This window comes from Microtus pennsylvanicus, chromosome 9 (genome assembly GCF_037038515.1).
Source record: "Microtus pennsylvanicus isolate mMicPen1 chromosome 9, mMicPen1.hap1, whole genome shotgun sequence".
Lineage (NCBI taxonomy): Eukaryota > Metazoa > Chordata > Mammalia > Rodentia > Cricetidae > Microtus > Microtus pennsylvanicus.
The window spans coordinates 57,185,332-57,205,235 of NC_134587.1; the positions used below are offsets into that span (position 1 = coordinate 57,185,332).

General features: G+C 43.9%; 1 protein-coding gene across 2 annotated transcripts in view; it reads right to left on the reverse strand.

The window, feature by feature from the left end:
- Nalf1 (NALCN channel auxiliary factor 1) overlaps nt 1-19,904 on the reverse strand; it is a 454,783-nt gene that overhangs the window by 5,609 nt on the left and 429,270 nt on the right. The window lies entirely within an intron of this gene.

Sequence of the window (19,904 nt, forward strand, 5' to 3'; positions counted from 1 at the left end):
CATGATCACATGATCTACAGTCATGATTAGCATCTGTTTAGGTAAACTTTTGCCTGGTCAGAAAACTATCATCTGAGGAATATGTAGTTTATAAATGCTCCTGATTAGTTTTCTCTATATATTTTATGTATGCATATATACTTAGAAATATTGTAATATGTTGGTCCTCTATGTATTTTTATGTCTTGTGAGTAGCTATAAAAATTCATCCACATTTATGTTTCCCGGGATATTCACTACCAACCAAGAAGACCAGTACTCCGACCATACAACTGTGTTACCTTTGTTGAGGTTTTTGCCTTATGATCCTTGCCGTGGCTTTGAATCCACTTTGTTTTCTATCAATGTTTCCTCTAAAACCCTTAGCACATGTGCCTTTTGTCTTATTTTACTTTCTATTCTCTCTCCGCACTTTTCTCTATATTGTGCTCCATACCTCAGAGTTTCACACTGACGGAAGAACTTTGATCCCTTTCTGTTCGCCAGCTCTCTAATACTCTCTGCTCTCATCACCATGCGACACAACTTCTAATTTTAATATTTTAATCACCATTCTCTCTTCCATAATTTACTGTGTGAGCATACTGAAAGATACATTTTTCATAACTTTAGAAGTGCATGCTGTTAGTATTTTATCAGACCTTTGCTGCTAAGTGTTGGATTAAGGAGCACAATAACTGATGAGCTGGCCAGGGTTCCTCTACTGAGACATTGTCTGACCGTGCAGCCCAGCCTGGCCTGGATGCCAAGGTTCTCCTGCCTCAGCCTGCCCGATGGGAGGACAGGTGAGCGTGACTACACCAACCTATGTTTCAAATCTATTCATTTCCCATTATCAACATTTTATGAACACCCTTTGGGTAATTTTAATGGCATTCACACATCACTTATATGCCACGATTTCTGCTTAGTTCTCGATGTAGCGATGACTTGGATGAACTCAACATCAGCAGCAGTGTTGCAGGTACAGACACAGTCAGACCCATCTGTGAGTTCTCCTGGCAGAAGCCCTGGCCTCTTCTGCAGTCTTCACTTCAAATCCACTGGACTATCTCATCTGCCCTTGTTATTTTTAAGCGTCTCAGTTTTAAGAACGAACCACTTTCCAGACTTTGTTACTTTAATTAAGTTTTTAATTTAGATTCAGTAGAATTTAGAGACAGATAAAGGTAAAACGTTGGCTCTAACTCGTTAGTTTGAGCCAGGAGTCACACTAACATTTAAAAGCAATGACATACTCTTTACTAAGACAATTTTTTTTGGCCATTATGAAAATCCTAACTTAATGTTTCAGAAAATGGCTTTGGAAACTGGTATTTTGACATTAATATTTCATGTTTACGACAATAGTCACCTGCATGAATGTCACCAGTTTCTTTTAAGCTGCTGAAGTATTTAAATTGTAAGTTTTTCTTACAAAAAGTAAGAACTAAAATCTATAGAGAACTTGCTAGTTTTCAGGGGCCATTTTATAAGTGAGAAAGAAAACAGTATAACACGAGTTTCATCGTCACTGTATTGACCCTGTGAAAAAAATGTTATATTTTGAATGTTTAAATGTTTATCATTTTTAATCATGTCTTTATAAGCAAGGTCAAACTTTAGTAAAGAAGTTATGCACTGAAAGTGGGCAGATCCAGGGGAAGGAGACAAGGGCAGGTGAATCAGCTTTATAATGCTGAAAAATAAAAGTGGTATCAGCACACACAGCTGGGTTAGTAAGGTTGGCTTTTCCCTAATTGGCTACCATTCCCTTCCACCTTAGCACTCTGAGCACACAGTGAGGTAAAAGTGTCTGCAAAGGAGAAGTAGGGATATCTTCAATGAGAGAAGGGACCGAGGCAAACTTGGATAGTTGAACTCTTTGAATCAGAAAATACCTGGGCAAGGAAATGCAAGACAGCCAGACTTTCAGACCAGCAGCCTCCTCGACACCCAGGAATTCCACCAGCCACAGATGGGAATATTTGGAGACTATGTCACCTGTATTGAAAGTGTACAAACATTTTCCCAAATATTGTTCCCCCAAGCAATACAGTGGACTTTACATCAGACTAGGTACGATAACTCTTTGAAGATGACGTCAGTAAAGGGTGGGATAAGCATAGGATACATGGGATGGTTGGTCCCTTGAGTTCCACACAGGCTTGAGCAGCCACAGACGGTGGGAGTCCTGGGTCTAATCTCTGTATGGAATGAGACTGAACTTTGATCAGAAAGAAATGGGACACCCCCTCTTAAGAAAGTCCCACACGGACCGACTGCCCCAAGGCCACGGAGAGCCGAGTGTTCGCCACACATTAGATTATCTACAGATTGCTTCTAAATGTAAATGGTACCCAACAAAATTAAAACCAAAGATCCACATTAGGAAGCCAGAAATGTTATACAGAGATTTCACTCATTCATTAAGACCATAGCTAAGTTCAAGAATAAACTGGGCATTGAAACATCGCCTTGAAGCTAAACAGAGAACTCTCAGGTTTTCCAGCATTTTACCAGAACAAAAAGACAGTATGCAGCCAGAGAGGTATAGTCTAAACAGAAACCCGTGTGTGCTGCTAAATATCACGTTTCACATTTTCATTTTCCCCAGAGTCGTCACGCCGATGCTTTTTAATTATGAAAAATGTATCTGAGAAAACAGAAAAAAATATTGGACTGAGAGAATGTATACCCACCAAATACATCATTTATTTCTTCGACCCACCCATAATGACTCTTTGATGGGCTGCCCAGGACTGCTTGATGGTGTGGGATCGTTGTGTTCAGGAAAACCACAAAGGTTCCTGAAGAAGTGAGAGTGTGTACTAAACCTTGGAGTCACGTGGGTCACCTGGAAGGGCTCCTATCCTTCCCTGCTCTGCTAAGTGACCTCTACTCCATGACCAGAGACCCCTAGCAGAGACAGTGACAGTCACAGAGGAAGGGAAGAAAAATGTTGTTTCCTTTCTCTTCCGTGGTTATGGCAGAAGATTCTTGCAGAATGCTGCTTTCCTCTCAGGCTGCCTTGCACCCACGCATTCCAAGAGGACTGGAAGATCTTGGATTTTTCTGAAGATGTTCCCGCGTCTTCTTGGTGCGGGTTCTGGACCCTGAGGCGCATAGTCACACTGGCCATTACTCAAAAAGGAAGCGAGCACCCTTTGCGAGAGCATTGCCTGTTGCGTTCTGTTTCTATTTATTCTCTTTCATTTTCTCTGGCAAATGGCACGTTATCACATATTGTAAATCAGTTTGGCCCACAGTGCTTTTTAAACTGGAATTTCCCCAATGCTAGGACTCTGCGAAGGAAATATTCTTGAAAACAGGAAACTGTAGAAAGAATCGCGCAGCTGCTGTGGCTCAAACAGGGAGCTGTGATGGAAGAGACAGCTTCGCCGATGCTTTGATCCATCCCCGTACTTACTGCACAGGCAACATTTCCTACCTTGTTTGCTGAAAGAAAACCAGACTCTCCGCGTAACCACAGAACACACCCCAGTTCTGTACACACGCAGTCACACACTGACACACGGTCATTGTTCCATGACATTCAGATACCTTGTAAATAGGCTTGGGTTTCAGATATTTGCTTTATTGAGTAAGAGAAATTATTTTCATCTCATCTCTTTCAGCTTTTGAAATGTTAAACGTTTAAAATAAACAGTTGAGATTTTAAGAAACCAATGCTAAAACTTAAGTCGGTTAGACCCTAACTTAGAAAAATTATCCCACTTGGGATCTATTAAAATAAAATACATTATAGTAGTTTATAGGCTAAGCCAAAAAGAAAAAAAAATCAGAGTCAATACGTCAGTACCAGTCAGGTCTAATGCTGCGGTACAATAACAGGACACTAGCCTAGGGTGTGTAAAGTCCTGGGCTTGCTCCCAGTGCCGCCAAAACCAAAGAAGAAATTAGAGCAAATATATAATTTAACCAAAACAACAATAACAAAACCAAACTCTAGAATAATTAGCTGCCCTTTTCAAATTTGAATTGATTTGGCTCCCAGTAGTTTTTTTCGCACTTATTTATTTATTTAGATGTAGATGAGGTTTTTTTTTTTTGTTGCCTGCTGTACATCTATGATAACATATGTGTTCCTGGAGCCCTCCTAAGCCAGGAAAGGGCATTGGATCTCCCCTGAAATGGAGTTATTGACAGGCTGTGAGCCATCACGTGGATGTTGAACTCTGATGTGGGACTCCCCTCTTTGTGCTGTGATTGCCACTAATGAACAAAGAAGCTGCCTTGGCCTGTTGTTAGGGGAGAACTTAGGTAGGCGGGGAGGACTGGACTGAATGCTGGGAGAAAGAAGAGAGGAATCAGGGATGCCATGAATCTGCCACTGGAGATAGACATGCTGAAATTTTGCTGGTAGGCCACGAACGACCTCGTGGTGATATACAGATTAATAGAAATAGGTTAAATTGATATGTAAGAGTTAGCCAATAAGAAGCTAGAGCTAATGGGCCAAGCAATGATTTAATTAATACAGTTTTCTGAGTGATTATTTCGGTTCTGGGTGGCCCAGACGAACAAGCGGCTCTTTGCAACAGAACACAGGTCCTCTGGAAGAGCAGCCAGTGCTCTTAGCTGATGAGCCATCTCTCATCGGTCTGACATAGTTTTAACACTTATGGTGGTGCTTTCGAGTGAAAATGTCATAAGATAAGTCAGTATTTCCAGAGAAGAGTCAAAAAATCTTTGGAAATGTTGCATATTTGCAAGAAACAAGGGGGGCTTGCCGTGATGGAGGGCTGATTTCTCGGAAAAGGCTCTTACTCAAGTATCCTTCCCTGGAAACTAAAGTTGCTGTCTGAGTCACACGTTCTCCACTGAGGGGCTGGGGACATTTATTTCAGATTCTGGCAGGCCAGTAGCCACCTGGAACATCTCGGCTGGAATACTAATTCTCAGCCCCTTAGTGACAGTGCAAGGAGAGTAATGGTACCAATGATGTTCTGCATCCATAGACATCCTACATCACCTTCCTGCTTTGTGCCCAGCTACTTCCTCTAAGGCCTTGTCTGGGAGATCACTGAGGACACAGCACCTACAAGGCTGTAGCACAAAGGAGTTGGAAAACACTCACCAACTGGCCAAGGGCCGAAATTAAAGTGATAGTTCAATATCAGGAAATCATTATTCTTAAAAATTACTATCTACTATCCCTTTACATGTCTTAATTGAGTTTCAGATTATCTGGCCTTTCAAACAACAAATCAAACCCTTCCTGAAATAGCTTCAATAATTGTCTTTCTCCAGAATGCTCCCCAGCAAATGCAAACAAACATCAAAAACCCCTGGAAATTCTGGAAGTTCTATAAAACTGGTAAATGTTGCCTAGGTGATGATGGAGACAGGGAGAGAGAGGGGTGGGCACAGGGCAGGAGAGAAATGCTTACTCTTTGAATTAAGAACCAGACATTAAGCCAGGCATAGTGTCACGTGTCTGTAACTCCAGCACCAAGAGGCTGAGGTAGGAGTATTCCCAACAGTTTAAAAATGTTACATAGTGAGTCCCTGTGTAAAGAAAATTATAGGGTGTGTGTGTGTGTGTGTGTGTGTGTGTGTGTGTGTGTGTGTGTGTACAGAATTAGGCATCAAGAGATAATGTGAAAAATAAAAAGAACCCATGTAAAATACTCATATTTGAGAAACTGGAACATGTAAAGGGTTGGAAATGTTTCTTCATGACTGAGAGATGTAGTTATAAGGTCAAGTCCACGTGGGAGGAAGCTGCTTGTGAGGTGGGGGGGATTTGTCGGCTTTCTGAGATCCTGGGAGTAGCCATCAAGGAGTGGAAGATTTTTACACTTTCGTCCTTCTCCAATTCATGGAATTTATGTTAAGTAGATAAAGAAATGCCTCGACATAAGTAGGCACACATATTCACCAAAGCATTTACATACAGTGAGAAAAGAGAGTGAAAAGTCTACAATGAATAAAAAGATGTGTGCTGTGCCTATGTCTGATGCACTTCTACACACGCATTAAATTCTGCTTTAGAATCACATTCAGAGATTCAGATGTGACCCATAGTGACGTGTGTTAACAACACATGGTAGAAAAGACACTCTTCCTTTTGGCGGTTGTCCTAGATGGTTTTATTTCAAGTTGTTGACACAAGCTAGAATCACTTGAAAAGACAATTGAGAAAATACCTTTCTTGCCTTTAGGGCATTTTCTTAATTAGTGATTAATGGGGGGAGGGCCTGGCCCACTGTGGGTAATGTTATCCTTGGGCTGCTTCTCCTGGGTGTTATAAGAAAGCAGGGTAAGCAAGTCGTGAGGAGCAAATCACAAGGCAGCACTCCTCCAATGGCCTCTGATTCCTGCCTCCAGTTTCCTGCCTTGTTTTAGTTCCTGTCCTGACGGCCTTCTATCATGTACTAAGATGTGGAAGTGTAGCCAAATAAACATTTTCCTCTCTTTCTTTTGGTCATGGTGTTTCATTACACCAGTAGAAACCCTAACTAGAACCTGGGCTAGAAAAGCCACTGAGTGTTGAAAATGCAGTAAGCTGTTCTGGAGGAGCTTTGAAGAATTGAACGTTGAGATCAGTGTGGATGATGGTAGCCTGGTTTGAGAAGTTTCAGAGGGAAACAAAGACTCTACCAGGCCATTTGTGTGAAGAATCTGTGGTGTCAGGTCAGGTGGATCTGAAGCATCAGCTGTGATTAACAAGAGACAAGAACCATTAAGGAAAACCTCTGTTTTTCTGGGACAATGAATGCTGGTAAGCCAGACCTGAAGAATCAACTGTGGTAAAAAGAGATCAGCATCACTGAGGTGAAATTTAGAAAGTGTTTCCTGAAGGTCAGCACACAGAAGACATGTTCCAGAAGCAACCAAGCTGTCACACAATGGTAACAATCTTTGATAGTGTAAGAACCACAAGAATGGTGCTGGTTTTAAGTCATGAAGGGGTCATGGAGAGAAGCTGAGCCTTGGCACTGTGGGGAAAGGCTGGGGTCTCAGAAGAGAGCCCAGGAGAGACTAAGCTGAAATGTCAGTGAGGTTGCAGCAAGGAACCCCAGCATCTTCAGAGCTGCCCAGTTATGGTGGGATGACCACCAAGACGTGCAGCAGCTGTGGAGTGGAGCCAGCTGGAGCCTGGAGGACAAGCTGTGTGTGCTGCAGTGAGCAGCGCAGGAGAAGAGACCCAAGCTTTGCTCAGGAGCTTGCTGAGTGGATCCCAGACATTGGACATTAAGCTATTTGTACTTTTGGAGTTCGATTTTGCTTTGTTCAGATTGAAAATGGTGTGTTCTGATTCTCTCTTGAAGAAAACATTAATTTATTTTCTTGTTTTATAGGAGCCCATAGTTGAGAGTTTGAATTTTTAAAGAGATTTTAGGATTTAAAAGAGAATGAATTTTAAAGTATTTGAAACTGCAAAGACTGTGGGACCCTCGAAGCTTGTAAAATGTTTTATATTGTGATATTGATGCTTATGTGTGATCTTGGGGACCAACAAGAAAGGAAAGGTTATGACTTAGCAGTGATATGTTCGTTTGTCAAGTTGACAAGGATTAGTTCTCCTACATGTTTTGTGTCATCAACTTGGCACAAGCTCGAGTCATCTGAAAGGAGGGAACTTTAACTGAGAAAATGCTTTGATAAGATCCAGCTGTGGGGCATTTTCTTAATTAGTGATTGTTGGGGGAGGGCCCAGCCCACTGTAGGTGGGGTCATCCCTGAGCTGGTGGCCTGGGGTTCTATAAGAAAGCAAACTAAACAAGCCACGAAGAGCAAGCCAGTAAGTAGCACCCCTCCGTGGCCTCATTAGCTCCTGCCTCCAGGCTCCTGCCTGTTTGAGATCGTGTTCTGACTTCTTTTAAATCATGAACTAAGATAGAGAAGTCTAAGCCGAATGAGCCTTTTCCTCCTCAGCTTGTTTTTGGTCATGGTATTTCATCACAGCCACAGAAACACTAACTAATACCGTGGGAAACCCTGGCTAGCACAATCGTTTCATGTGGTTTTGTTTGTTTTTCACTCACCATGGAGGCTCTGAATTCTGGGCCTGGAGAGAGGTTCAGTTGATAAAGTCCTTTCCTTACAAACGCAACAATTAGAGTTTGACCCCCGGAACCTATGTAAAAAGCTATGTGTGTTCACAGACTCTGTAACCAGCGAGCTTGGGACATGGAGATGGGAGGATACCCGGGGAACCCTGGCCAGCCAGTTTAGCCTGCTGGTAAACCTCAGGATAGAGAGCAACTCTGTCTCAAACATGCATGATGGTTAGCACGTGGGGAATGACACTTGAGATTGTCCCCTGGCCTCCACAGGCATGCATATACACTTGAGTGTGTGTCTGCACACACGTGTAAGCATGTACACACATACACGGGAGGGGGGAAGGACTGAGTTCTGCTGACTGCCTTAAAGAATGGGAAACTCACTGTGTGATGGTGGCACACATCTTTAATCCCAGCATTTGGGAGGCAGAAGCAGGCAGATCTCTGAGTCTGAGGACAGCCAGGGCTTCATAGAGAAACCTTGTCTCAAAAACAAAACAATAACACAAGGGAAACTCCTCTAAGCGCTTTTAAAAACCCATCCGCACACTCTTCGATTTTACCCAGGGAATAATTTTGTTAAACTTCTGTGTTGTGAACTAGTCTTTTATATACTGTGAAGATGTGTCACTCAGATTGGTTTAACAAAAAGCTGAACGACCAATAGCTAGGCAAGATTTACAGGGCAGAGAGCATGCTGGGAAGAAGAAGGAGGAGACCATGCTAGAGGATGCGGAGCAAGCAACAATGGCATTATAAAGTAAAGGTAACCAAATCACATAAAAGAGCATAGATTAAGAGAGATGGGTTAATTTAAGTTCTAAGAGGTAGCTAGAAACAAGCCTAAGCTACCGACTGAGCTTTCCTAATTAATACATTTCTGCATCCTCACCGGGGAGCCCATGGTCCCATCAAAAAGTCCGACTATACTTCTGAGCTATAAAACTATACAAAAATATCATTATGGTGCTCTAATGCTAGACATTTTCAGCAAAAAAATCTTATCGAATACATGAAAATCCAGTAGAAAAGAGGCAAAGTATACTTCAAAACCAGAAAAAGAAAATCATGATGAAGAAAAGAATGTTGACACATTTGTTTGTACAAATCACGTCCAACGACAGCAAGCATTTCATTACCAAAGCAGGAAGACAGTTTATAACCCTCTGGAGTCAAACCAACAGCTAATTGAAAGGATGTCAGGTACTCCAGTTACACAGCAATGTTCCCGTGGCAACAGCAAGCCCCGGAGAGCAAAGAATGACTGCCAATCGAGCGTAAGACTTGTAATGTCTACAGTTGGCTTTCTGATAAACTTGAAAAGGCAAGTTAATTTCTATTCTTATGTTTTCTTGTTTTGCTGAATTTAATGCCTTTACCATCACAGTAGAGTAAAAAGTCAAAAGAGTCACTGAGTCCCTGTTCTCTCAAGGGAGTGATTTCTCTTTTGCAGTATGACCCTCAGTGAGCCCACCCCATCCTAGACACCCCGATTCTCTACAGTGCATGCAACCAATGGCAAACCTACCTGTTGGAGCTGTGCTGTTGGCTACCCTGACCTCTCAGTTCTGAAACTCTTGATTACTCCCATTATGGGGTTACCCTTGCTTCTGTTTGCATTAATTGAGGACGCTCATGATTTCAAATAATTGAGACTCCTTCGTGGATAGTATGTTCTCTATTCTCAGGGTAAGTGGAACGGACGTAGGTAGAAAGGATCCCTTGCTAAGGATTAGGACTGAGGGTCTGAGGGTTGGGGGAGGGGTGTAACTATATCTAGAGTCATTGTTTTTTAAGTCCCAGAGGAGTAGGGTGTTAGGAGATTGCATCTTCTTTATATGACAGAAAGTGGCTTCCATGAAATCCTAACAATATGGCCACCTAAACAAGACTGAGAAGCCAATATGGATGGGGGTACCTCACAAGGCCCCACCCCTAGATGAAGAGCTATGGTAAATGAATGGTGGCTGATAAACAGAGACTCAGTGTTTCCTCAGGGAGGAATACCCCAGTAGGTTGTCCAATCCCCTATGGTCAGCAATAAATGTACATATATCAATACTGAATTGACTCAGCAGGATACACACTACACACACACACACACACACACACACACATGAATCTCTCTCTCTGTATGTATGTATACATACAACACACTAATTATTTAAGGGGTTAGAGGCACAGAAGGAGTAGAGGAAAAGATGTAAATGATATAAATAAAATATTATACATAAACTTCTGAAAAAATAATTAAAATGCATGGAAATAGAATGGATTTAGGGAAAGTAAGATAAAAATATTATATTCTATAAAACCATTAAACTATAATTCCTTTCAGAACCACAGGAGAAGCCTATGAAATATGCAGGCTGTCTAAAATGATGGGAGAACATTTCCAAATGGAAAGCAAAGTGTTCTAGAGGTAAGAACCTCGTGGGCTTCCCATGGAGACCCATACAGAGGGCTCTCATCAGACTTAGTGGATGGAACACTCAAGGAAAATGAAGAGGAGGAGGAAGAGGAGATAAGGGTAGGGGAGGAGGGCAATTCTGGGTAAGCTTGAAGGGAAAATGGCGTGGATGAATATAACCCCATGTCATTGCATACATATATCAAATTCTCAGTCTAAATGAAAACATACTAAGAATCTGGGTGGCTAGATTGCTTTCTGTTTTCTTTTCTTTTCTCTCCAACTTTTCTGCCTTCAAAAAGCTATTGTTCCTTAGAGAAGATTGGGTTCTGAGCAGTCCTCAGTATAATGCTCAGAGTGGTGAGCTTTTGAGGACTGTTCGCGTCTGTCTCATTCTTCACTGGAGGGTTCTCAAACTCAAGGCTAAAACATTCTGATGACTGACAACTGGGTCTCTGGATACCACACACACACACACACACACACACACACACACACACAGCACTCTGCAGATTTACTGTGGTGTTAAATTCCATCAAAAAGATGTTTGTGGGATTTCAGAGATCACGTTATTACCCAGCTTAAAGAGATCTGCAATGTCTATGTCCTGAGTTCAGCAACACAACTCATTCCGGTCTCATTGCTGTTGTCTCTGCCCCAGGGCCCAGATACCATTGCTTCTCTAATCGCATTGTTGTTCCCTGTCCTCTAATCTGGCTGAATTTTTGAAGCCTATAATTTTTTTTCTCATGTAAAGGGTAGAATTTGTTCTGGAGTAAGCCACATTAAATATCGGTTTTATTTCAAAGCTGCACGCCCATTACTCACTGACTTATCAGCGGGGGCTTATATCACAGCTGTGGACTCCCCCTCTTCTGGCTGGAAGAACAGGAGGTTGTTGTGTCTCATCTGGGGCTGAGTGCAAAGAGACAGTGCTGTCTAAGTCATTCCTCCAGGCCTCAGGCCTCTGGTTTTGTCATGTCACCGGCTGTCTTCACACTGTTTTCCCACCGTGTGTGTGTGTGTGTGTGTGTGTGTGCGTGTGTGTGCGTGTGTGCCCAAATCTCCCCCCTTTCAAATACTTAAGTTCTGAGCAGTGCCTGCGGAGACTCACACACTGAGCGGTGCCTGCGGAGACTCACACACCGAAGCCCTAACGTGTCATGTCTCCCAGTGTGACTATCTGTGAAGCTGTCTTTCTGTTGGGACACTGAGTGTTCTGCTGCTGTCTCACCTATGCTGAACTCACGCCCCTTTCTGTGTTTGATTTTTGTAAGGTTCTCCTTAGTTCAGGGATGTATACACCCTACACACACACACACACACACACACACACACACACACACACACACACAGAGTTGTTTGTTTTGTCGGGCTGAAATTTTAACTCAAGGTCTAAGATTTAAAACTAATTTTAAAACCAACATTTCCTCCTTTATTTACCTAGATTCTGTGTGAAATGTAGCAATTTAAGCTGCAGGCATATAAAAATCATACAGTCATCATTTTTTCATTTATGCCCCAGCAGTGCTTGAACATGCATGGGTAGCCCGTTTATGGCGGTTCATCAATGGGAATGATATATTAGAATTTAATAAAAGCGTTAGTTATATGTTGTTACAATTATTATTTTATATGAGCGTTACAATGCATGGAACAATGTCAGTTAGAGTCATAGCCACATTTAGTGACACAAATAAGAAGATTTGCCTGGCTTTTGATGACAATTCTATAGCTATGTGCTCGTGTGTGTGTGTGTGTGTGTGTGTGTGTGTCCAGGGGAGGGGGAAATAGGAGCAAGAGCCATCAAGTGCTCAAGTGACAGAGGGTGAGATCTGAAAAAATCTCGCTCTCCATCTGGCTGGCAGAGCTAGACATCTGACCACAGCTTTTCCAGGAACAGAGAGCTAGACAGTCTTGGTCTTTATTTAACCAAATTAAGGAAAAAAGAAAGAAAAAGAAAAGACAGAAAGTGGGGGGAGAGGTCCATGCTACAAAGTACTTGTAGCATCCATCTTTGCTGTGATGTGTGGTGTGAGGAGCCAGAGGGGTGTTTGTGAGTGGTACCAACCCTGCAAGGGAGAGGTGGGAGCCATGGGCTTCCAGTTCTGTGAGCTCGTCAAACAACAGAGACATTTCTCATGGGCTAATGCCAGGGTAGCTGACTGGCAGTTCCTGTTCCACTTACAACATGAGCGCTGGGCCAATAACTGTTAACTATTTGCTTTTGCAGTAATAGACTTGGAAAAGCTATAACAGACTAGAGAAGGAGTTTTCAACTTTTTCCATCTGTGATCCCTCTTCATTCTAGACATTTCAAGATTATGAACTATTGATAATAGTTGATAATAGTCATAAAGAAATTTGTTTTTTGATTCTTCTTTAGCAAACACTGAATTTTGCTAGTCATAAAAGATGAAAGCCAGTGGGCATGCTAGGGAGATGGGTGTGCTTACTTATTTTTGAATCTTTACTGAATGTTTCACGCTGCAGGATGCAGCGTCTTCAACATTTTCCAGAGCTCATCAATATTTTGATTTAACAGTCGCAATGCTGAAAATGTCACTTTGCATAAATCTTTGGTACAAAGAAACAGAGCCACGTTTGAGACCATTTCAGAAATGGATGGAAATCCTGTCCTAATCTGAAGTCGAAACTCTTTTGGCAAGTTTTATGAAACTGAAGCCAGTAACTCAAACAGCGATTTGTGCGATCAAGTGTTCTGAAACAAGGCAACCCTAAATATACCTAACTTAGAGGTTTGTATGTTGAGAAATGATGGCAGAAAATATTCTTTCCTTTCTGTAACTAAACCATCCTGGCCCCATAAGAGCAGAAAACGTCATACAATAAGGACACCAAAATTAACAGTATACGGCAGTCACTGATGTGAGTCTGGGCTTTCGGCAGCTTTTGTCGACACTACTCAGGGGAGGATGTGCACCTACTGGGTGATCACTGACATTACAACAGGACTCTGGGGAGCCCTGACAGAAACACCGAGAATTCACTTCACACTTTGAATTATTTCTGGGTGATTGCAGTTGAGAACCTTTTACTCTTGCTGATTTTTCATGATCCCGAATTCAGCAATGTACCCCATGGTTTAAGAAGCCTGAGGAGGCCAGACTTGTTCTGATGGTGGTTGAGTCTATAATGGTGGGGAGAAAAGCTGTGGTCAAGCAAGTTCAGTTTGCAGCAGCTACAGAGCAGGGGTTGACCCTTCATAAAGACATCTCAAGTGCAGGTGAAACAGGCAGTTGGGCCAAGGGATTGCCGTCCTCCTGCCCTGGTCGACCTGGCTTTGCTAAATTTTCTTACCTAATCTGAAATTCCACATATTCGACACTCCAGCTCAACAGAGCTAGCTCCTTCTAGAGTCCCCTCATGAGTGCACATGGATCCAGAAACAGACTGTTAGCTCCTTGACTGGTTCAAAGACAGTTGAGTTGTGATGTCAGGAAAGCCTCCTAAAGGGTACCAGCCAGTGTTCTCCATGCATGCTCCTGCATTGCTCCGAATGCAGCCTTTATGACCAAAACAGTGAGTTCTAAAACCTGTGATTCAGCTTGGATTCCTCCTGGGACTAGCTCAACACCAGTCCCCACCCGAGCTCCGGGCTCAACTTCCTCAGCTCTCCTGGTCTATGCCAGTTAACATCTCCTCTTAGATCCTGCAAGCTGTAGGATGTGAAACAGAAGGTTTGCTGGAGATGTGTCAGAATTTCCCCGAAGCTGTAGAGAATAGCAGGTTTGTGGAGGGTAGCACCCTGCCACCCACAAACCCCGAATGATGGGAGTGTGCCCACAAGCTCTTTCAGGCTCTCTGTCAGCACCCAGGATGGATCTCAGGCCATGCTCCCCACTCTTCACCCAGACAAGTGGGAAATCCCCAGCGTCTTCAGCAAGTCAGTCATCTCCCTGCGACCCTCGGACGGGACTGGGGTGTGTGTGTCTGTCTGAGGGAGAATCTTCTGAGTATTCATAGTATTCATTCCGTGGGCTTAGTGACATTCACTGATTGTACAAAGAAGGGAGACTTACAGTCAGGATGCATTTCCATAGCCTCTGGAGAATCTAGACATACTAAATTCTGTTCCCCATGACAGGAACCCTTGCCAGAGGCAGACGCTTGATGGTAGAGAACAAAAGCAACTGGGGGTAGGAAGGATCTGAACTTGGGGTACAGAAAACCTGCAAACCCCAGGTTCTACAGGAAGGAGTTCGAAATGAAGGAAGGTGCTCTTTCTCACATGCTGCACATGTAATTCCGTGGCCTGTTATCTTTTCTCCGTATTTTATTCTGGCAGAACTAATCTCTTTAAATTTGTCTCTTGAATTCAAGGACCATAAAATTACTGAGATTTATTTATTTTTTTGCCTGCTATAAATAACTGGACTTTCCTTCACCCCACTCCACCCAAAGAATTGAATTTGGAAAAAAAATACTTGAACATACCTACATACAGTTTAAATGTGGAAATAGAAAGTGGCTGAGACATCGATATGAAAATATATGGAAAGCCTGTTTCTCTACTACAATACTGTGATGAGAACATGTTTAAAAATATTTTTAAAGACTCCACTTCTTTCTAATCTTGATCACGTGTGTGTGTGAGAGAGAGACAGAGGCAGAGAGAGAGAGAAGGAGAGACAGAGACAGAAAGACACACACGCGCGCGCACACACAGAGGGAGGGGGAGAAGGAGAAACGAGAGAGAGAGAGAGAGAGAGAGAGAGAGAGAGAGAGAGAGAGAGAGAGAGAGAGAGAGAGACAGAAAGACACACACGCGCGCGCGCACACACAGAGGGAGGGGGAGAAGGAGAAACGAGAGAGAGAGAGAGAGAGAAGAGAGAGAGAGAGAGAGAGAGAGAGAGAGAGAGAGAGAGAGAGAGAGAGAGAGAGAGAGAGAGAGAGAGAGAGAGAGAGAGAATGAATCCTTGTCAGATTTCAGATGTCCTGCAGTAGCGCGTAGCCGCCGCGAGGCTGCGCCATACACCGCCTCAGCTAATCCACCCAGCAAGGCTGGAACAAAGCATCCTACGGTGTTTTCCCCAGAGGCAGAAACATAACCCTATCCCTGTCACAGCTAAAAGAATGGGATGCAGAATTTACACGGAATTCTCAAAATATGTTTTATCTTCGTTGTCAGTAACCCCCAACGGACCAACTTCTACTTTTGTTCTTGCGAATTTGGAGCAGCAAATGACATCAGGCCTACTTTATCCATCAATCAAAGGGTAATTTCCCATGTTTGTTACCATGGCACCCACAGCTGTGGCACACTCTACCGTTTCTGTCTCCTTAATCTCAGCTCCCTATTCCGGTAAGCAATCGAGGATTGCTCTGGGAGCCCTGAGCCGGTGAGGGAGGCCTGAGATGGAAATACCATAGTTACTACGGTGGAGACTGGGTGGTGAGACCCTTGGTCACCGCCCCTGCCCTGCAGACGGAGACCCTCACAGGGCAGCGTGTGATGGGGGCCTGCGCGGAACTATCCGCGAGGGACCGCTACTCAACCACCCCGGCACTGACTGACAGTCTGCCCTGACAGCACCCGGAACTTCTCCTAATTACCTCTCAAACGCTCCTCCTGCCATGTCACTTCTGTTCCTCAATGGAAAAACCAAGAGGCATCTCAGTTCGTCACCCCCCTTTCTCCGAAGCAGAATTAAGCTCAGGCAGAAGCCTTTTTTGCCAACTAGATCTGTGGGCAGAACACGTGGGGGCGGTGAGCTCGGCTCCCGAGTCAGATGCTCTAGCACCGTGGACAGTTTGCTCAACTCTTTAATAGGTCTCGGGCTTAATAAGGGTCAGGTCATTCTGCTGATGATCACAACACTACTTCTGAGAGCTAACGTTCAGGATATGGTTAAGTTTTGTAAGGAAGATGCCCCAGGGCAGGGGACAAGGCTCAGGCAGCCATACATGTTTCAGGTTCTGCTTTGATCCCCAGTGCTTTGGAAATCAGGCACTGAGTTCCTGTTACTTAAGTACTTGGGAGATGGAGGTAGCTGGATTGGGCATTTGAGATCAGTCACCCTCAGTTACAGAAGGAGCTAGAGTTAGCCTGGGCTCCAAGAAACAAAGAAAGCAATAGGCTGAAATGTTGAATTTAATTCTAAATTAATTCAGTGATGAATTGAACTTCTTGGTTGCTTTGAGAAAATTTGTGATTTGAAACTACCAAGATTTTACCAGCCCTGGGCCTGAGCTATACCGTGTTTGTGGTTAAAGGAGTCAGAAGCGTCCACCTGTGTCTAAGGGAACTAATGGGCCCCACTGAAGTCTGGGTTACCCCTAAACAGAACCGGCCCCTCTGCAGCACCCAGCAGAAACCACTTGTGGTTCTCAGTGTTATGTTCACCTGAGAGAAGCCACAGCACACCACTCTCACTAAATCTGTGGAACCCGAAGAAATTCCAGCATTCCTTTTCCCCTTTCATTTTCCTTTTCATTTTTCTCATTCTTTTTAGTTATTTGAAAAATTTGCTAACATATTCTGATCACATCAGCTCCCTCTACTAGCTCCACCCAAATATTTCTCCTCCTACCCACTCTGCTTTGGTCTCTCTCTCTCTCTCTCTCTCTCTCTCTCTCTCTCTCTCTCTCTCTCCCAATCTAGTCTGTTTCTGTTGCCCATAGATTCTCTGGTGTATAGTTTCCCTCTGGAGTATGGCCGACTAACCAGGAGACACTCTCTAAAGAAAACTGGTCCTCCGTCTCCTAGCGGCGATCAGCCACCAATAGTCATTCACCCAGACAAGGACTTCAGGTCCACCTCCCCCCAGCATGCTCTACTTTTGCTTGGTTTGAGCGTGACGTTTCTTGTGCACGATGTGACAAAAATTGAGCTACTATGTACAGCTTCTATCCTCTGTCCCCTCACCTCCAACCCACTCTTTCCCCATACTCGTGTGCTGACTCTGGTTCTCAAGATCCTCCCGCCTCTTCCGCTGTCATCCCAAGCCCTGGGAGGAGGGGATGTGATGCGGATGCCTCATTTAGGGCTGAGGTCTCCCTGGTCTCTTGTTCTCTGCACCTCCACCAGTTGCAAAGCAAAAGTTTCTCTGGGGAAGGCTGAGAGGCACACTCATTGGGACTCGAATACATGCCTGTTTGTCAGAGTGAGAGCACTGGGTTCTTCCGGGGTCTATGATCTGTCTAGTCTCAGGCTTAGATTAATAACAGTGCCAGCTTTGAGCATTATCTTGTGAACGGATCTTAGAGCAGTGCCTCGCTACCTTCCTAATGCTGCGACCTCTTAATGCAGTTCCTCATACTGTGCTGGCCCCAAACCATGACGTTGTTTCCACTGCTACTTCATAACTGTGATGTTGCTACTGTTATGAATCGAAATGTAAATATCTAATGTGTGACCCCCCCAAAGAGGTCACAACCCATAGATTGTGAACCATTGACTTAGACTCTTTCAAAACTTAATGATAAAATGATAAATGACCTTATTCACTTGATGTGGGAGGTCCTTCTGTCTATATGTTGCTTTTATTGGTTAATGAATAAAGCTTCTTTGGCCTATGGCAGGGCAGAATATAGCCAGGCTGGAAGATAAAAGTTACTTAATAAGAAGCCTGAACTAATAGATCAAACATTGTTGGAATTAATATAGCTTCCATGTGATTATTTGGGTCAGGGCGGCTGGGAAACAAACAAGCACCCCCGTTCACATTCACCACTTTGTTTTCACAAGTCATAATGAAGGAGCAACCGTCCTGACTTAGATGGTGGGTTTTTGTTGTTATTTTGTGTTATTTTATAGACTGTTAAGTGCTTGCTGTGGGCTCTGTGCTGTATGTGTGTCTGTGTGCCTCCCGTGAGAAGCCAACCAGGCTGCCTTGGCTTACCAGTAGCCACGGTAAAGAGGTTACACCTGACTTTTCTTTTGAGCCCACTCGCTCCTAACTTTACAAGAACTTTCATTCACGACACAGAGAGGAGTATGGTTGGTTCACATGCACTCCAAGGTGTGTGGGGGTCTGTGTGGATCTTCAACAAGGAACTTAGGAAGCATTTACACAGCAGTTGGGCAGAGAGCGCTGAGCTCCATCCAGCAGGCCCCCGCTCTTCCAGAAGCAAGTCTGGCCTGGGCGCTGTGAGCTTCAGCAGAGGTCTGCCTGGCTGTCTTGATTTTCCAGAAGTAGAGTCTGGTTTTGGTCATACCTGGAACTCTACTCATTTGGTCAGGAGGCAAGGAAGATCATACATGTGTTAGTATAAGGTCTTGCAGCGACTCTGCAACCTCAGATGGGATGACAGGTGCCAGTGATCAGCCTGGACACAGAGTTTCTGTCAAAGCCTTGTTCCACCCCAGAAGAGAGCCATGATTCTTCCTGTTGTATGAGCTCACAGGATTTCAGTGCTGTGTCTGGGAAGCTAACTGTAGCATTCTGAGCTCAGTGATGTAAGGTCCCAAGGCTGACGGAAAGCAAACAGCAGAGAGGCCTGTGAGCGCTCAGTGCCACACAACTCCAAAGGCCTCCAAGGAGCCGGCATTCTTCTAGGCCAATGACAGAATTCTCTGTTACCTTTCCTTAGAGATGTCATTACAGCTACAAACCAGAAGACTTTACAAAACCCCTAACAACCTAAAAGGCAAGCTGTACACAAGACCTTTTGGTGCAGAAGAAACCTGGGATTGCCTTTGCATCCCAATAGCTTGAAAGTGTCCAGAGCAAAGAATGCTACACACGTGAATAGAGACGGGAGATGATAGGTCAACACATGAACCCTGAACCTTCTCTGGGCTTTCGTCTTCACGAGCATCTGGTGGGATCTGCTGAGCAGACCAAGGGAGGATTGCATGATGTGAGGGAAGGAGCTAAGGTACCACTCTCTCTTTTGCCTGTTACTGCCAAGCTTGTATACTCCCTTATCCACATCCTCTCAGCATGTGCAGAGGCCTGGGCTGGGGACCGTTATTGCCAGGTTGTATGATGGGACACACACACACTCTGTCACCCAGGGAAGGCTCTCAGGGCACTGACTCTGTCTTGGTGGTTTGTTATACTGGACAGAGGCAACCTGGGAACCTCCTGATATGTTGTCATAATGAGCATATCGACTTGTCATTGTTTGATTTTATTTATTTTTAGATGTATTTATGTTATGCTATGTATATTAGTGGTTTGCCTACATGTATGTCTGTGTGCTGTATTCATGACTGATGCCTGTAGATGTCAGAAGGGGCATTAGATGCCCTGGCACTGGAGTTACAGAGGGTTGTGACCCACTGTGGGGTTGTTGGGAAGCAACCCCAGGTCTTCTGCAAGAACAAGTGCTCTTAACCTCTCAGCCTTCTCTCCAGCCTCTTATTTTTTATTATATTTGTTTATTTTAAAATTAATTTTGTGTGTGCCTACATGTATGATCAGAGGACAACGTGAAGGGGTGGACTCTCTCCTTCTGCTGTCTTGGCCCCAGGGACTGAGTTCCAGGTAGTCAGGACAAGCAGCAGGTAC